The following is a 3829-nucleotide window of genomic DNA, read 5'->3' as shown; positions in this document are numbered from 1 at the left end:
GACACAGTCTCAGGGGAATTGATTCTTCTAATGATGCAGTTTACTGGAGTACAAGTTGCCAACACTTCACCTTTTCGGATATTCCTTGGCCTTTCGCTCACGTTGGCGACTCTCACAGGAATTACATCCTTAGAAAGGTCCACAAGCGTAGATGCTACCAGTACTCCTTTTAGGCTATTGTTTAGGTTGGGGTATTCAACGAGTCCAAGTCGAAAACTATTGCTTTCTTCAATGGAGCCAGGTATTAATGATTCTGACCTTGAGGGAATCGATAAATCTGTTTGGGCTATTATTTGATGAACGGATTTTACATCACTTTCTGCGGGGAAAACGGCTATTTCTTCTCTTATCGAGTGCAGCTCATTAGTCTTGAAGTCGAGGTTGAAGTCATATTTCTTTAAAAAGTCCAATCCGAGAATGAAGGGGTCTGTGATAGCAGCAACGAATGCCGTATGATGGTAAGTGGCATTTCCAAACACAATTTCTAAGTTCACTTTACCTTCAATCTCGATCTTGTCACCTGTCACAGTTTGGAGGGTAACGCAGGGCGGCGTCCATAGAATGTTGAGTCCAAATTGACGAGCCACATCTGTTCTAATGATTGTAACATTGGCTCCAGTGTCAATAATCAGTTCGCAGGGAAACCCGTTCACGTATGCGTAGACAAACAGTCCATTACTGCCGCCACTCGTCGATGAAATCTGGAAAACTTTAAGATGGGGCTCATTCCAATTTGGCGACCTCCGCCCCGCGAGATTGCCATGACTTAGTTTTCCTGGACCTGGGAGGGAGAGGTGCTCTTCCCTCTGGTTTCTTGGCGAGCTTCACAGTTTCTTCGTAAGTGACCCTCGCCGCCACATTTCCAGCACTTAAGTGATTGTCCATTTTGGTACTTGGGAGCCGAAGTCCTTTTGAGGATTCCTGCAATTTCTTTTATTTGCTTTTCCAGTTCAGCAAAGCGTGACGAAACCGGATCAGACTCGTCAGTTTTCACGCCGCGGACTGAATGGCGATCTCTGCGGGTTGCTTGCTGGGCGGCCTCCAACTTCATCGCATACACAACAGCAGAACTCAGGTCTTTGACATCCGCCATCCGTAGAGCTTTCTGGATTTCCGGATCTCGAACCCCGTCGATGTAGTAGTTGAGTGCCAGGTTGTCTCGAACATCCGCAGGACAGTCGCAAAAAGCAAGATGAGACAGTCTCTCGACGTCCGCCGCTAGCTCTTGCAGGGTTTCCCCGGTTTTCTGGAAACGGGACTTCAACTGGAGTCGGCTGAAATCTTTCTGGCACTTCTCACCGAAGCGAAGCTCCAACGCAGATGTGAGGGCGGCGAAATCCAGGCGCTGGCTGTCCGGAAGGGTCTGAAGAATGTCCGCTGCGTCACCTCTCAGGGATGCTGCAAGATGGCAGGCCTTGGTAGCAGAGTCCCATCCGTTCGCTTCCGCCACTATCATGAACTGAGTTTTGTAAACCTGCCACGAAGTTTTCCCATCAAATGTGGCAAGTTTAATAGACGGTCGAGCAACCGATGTGGGAGCGCCAAACTGTACAGAGCTGCTTTCCGCGGTCACCAATCTCCTTTCCAGGTCTTTAAAGATGTCTTCTTTAAGTTGATGAAATTTTCTATCTTCTTCTTCCAGTTTATTTTCTACAGCATTGCATCGGCCTTCAACGGAACTTAATTTTTCTTCAAACTTCTCTTCGATTTTATTTTCCACTGCGATGAATCGGCCTTCAACTGCCTCAAACTTTTCTTCAATAGCATCAACTCGATGCTCTATCTCATTAAATTTATTTTCCATCACAGTCTTTACCGAAGTAAGATCGTTTTTAATTTCCTCTTGGTTAGAAACTAGGTCATTTTTCAGCACCGTTAAATCACTTTTCAATTGGTTTTGATTAGCCGCCATATCATTTTTTAATTGTTCTTGATTAGCTGCCATATCATTTTTTAATTGTTCTTGATTAGCTGCCATATCATTTTTTAATTGTTCTTGATTAGCTGCCATATCATTTTTTAATTGTTCTTGATTAGCCGCCAAACTTTCGGTCAAGTCACTTTTCACAGCATTGATTGCATCAAGCAGTTGTTTTAATTGTTCATCCATTGCGCGAGTAATCACCATAAAAATAAAGTCCAAATTTAAAAAGTCTTTATGAAAAAATGTCCAAAGTCACACTTACTGCAAGAAAGTCCTGAAGTAGCCCCACGTTGGGCGCCAAATTGTAACGGATTCGGTGCGACTTCCGCTTTCTTGAAATGAAGACACAGTTCTTGATAAAAACACAGGAAATTTATTTACACTATGTACAGGAAAGATCGTCAACATCTGCTAAATTATTCATCAGCAATAAAGCAATTATCACACAACACCGTAAACTCAACGTTTACACACGTATTTACTTCCAAATACGAAAACAACACAGCGAAATGCCTCGCTATAAACAGAGCAAAAATGCACTCAGTTCGAAAATCTCAATCGAAACTAACTGTTTATCCGTCGCTAACGGCTTAAATACACCGAAAAGAATTTTCTCAAATATTCCACACGCTTCTCGAAATGCGTTGACCGTTATCAATGAAAAGAAAGAGAATAGGGGTCGTATACTTTAGCCGAATGAAAAAGGGGTTGTATATTCATTACGGGAAACTATTTACAGGTTACGTTCCTACAATAATTACTATTTACAGAATTTGTAACAATACTTTCATTATCAAGTTGAGCGAGAAAAGTAAAACACGCGTAATTTTTGGCATAGTAATACGAGTCTTTCCCCCCTTTCTCACCATCCCTCGACAATAGGAGTAGATAACACAGCATGTTCCCTCCTGTATTTCTACCTCCATTGCAAGCAATCCTTCCACCATGTATTGGCATTTATCGATATTTAGGGATCGCCAAAACAGTTTATTTCAGACAGTGGGCAAAGATGGCGATGGAGTGACCCAGACTTTCAATTTTCTTTATTAGGAGATAGGTGTTCTCCACGTGACAAGCTTATCTTGATGTGTTTGACAGTTTGGGCCAGATGGAACCTCACCCTATAGATCGGGGGTCACCCCCGATAGTTTTTCGAAATTTAAACCCCAAGACGCAATTGTGAAGTATTTCCGACTGTAACAGGGAAAGGGGAGTCTGGGGGAGACTCCTATTTATGAACAGTCTTCTGGAAGTTTTTCGAAATTGCAATCCTAAATTCTCATGTGTAGTCCATGTGTGTAGGCCATCTTTAATGACGTTAAAACAAGGGATGGGGTTCAAGAATATTTTCTCGGAATTCTTTTAAAACCTAAGTTTTAAACATTCATTTCCATGCGTAAAACCCCCAGGTTTGGGGACGTAAAAATAAGATTTTAAAGTTCCCCACTCTTCTCTCCTTTTGGCTACGTTCCTTTTTGGCTACTTACTTTGTTTTTTATTATTTATATATAGTGGTAAAACCTTCCACCAGTTTTCTTTTTCTAAAACCAATCGTCTGCTTCGATTTTCCATAATAAAATTTTCAACTTCCTGCCTAATATTTTTATTTGCTACAAGTACAAGTGTTTGAGGTCAGAGAGGAAGAATTTTTACTGTTTTGAACGGATGTGGTTCATTGCTGAGATACCTTAGGCCTTTATTCCACCTCATTTTATTTTCAACTAGCCGCCTTCGGCGACCAGCTGGTCCGCCTTTTTACGTCATTCGCCTTTTTGCGCCAGGGTTGCCGCCTTCGGCGGCTGCTTGGACAATTTAGCGACGGTATTAATCAATGTTTTTCATTATGTATCAATATTATCATTCGCCTTTTTACGCCAATGTTGCCGCCTTCGGCGGCTGCTTAAA

This window comes from Uloborus diversus, chromosome 5, assembly GCF_026930045.1.
Source record: "Uloborus diversus isolate 005 chromosome 5, Udiv.v.3.1, whole genome shotgun sequence".
In the NCBI taxonomy this organism is placed as follows: Eukaryota; Metazoa; Arthropoda; class Arachnida; order Araneae; family Uloboridae; genus Uloborus; species Uloborus diversus.
This window is presented reverse-complemented; position numbering follows the sequence as displayed.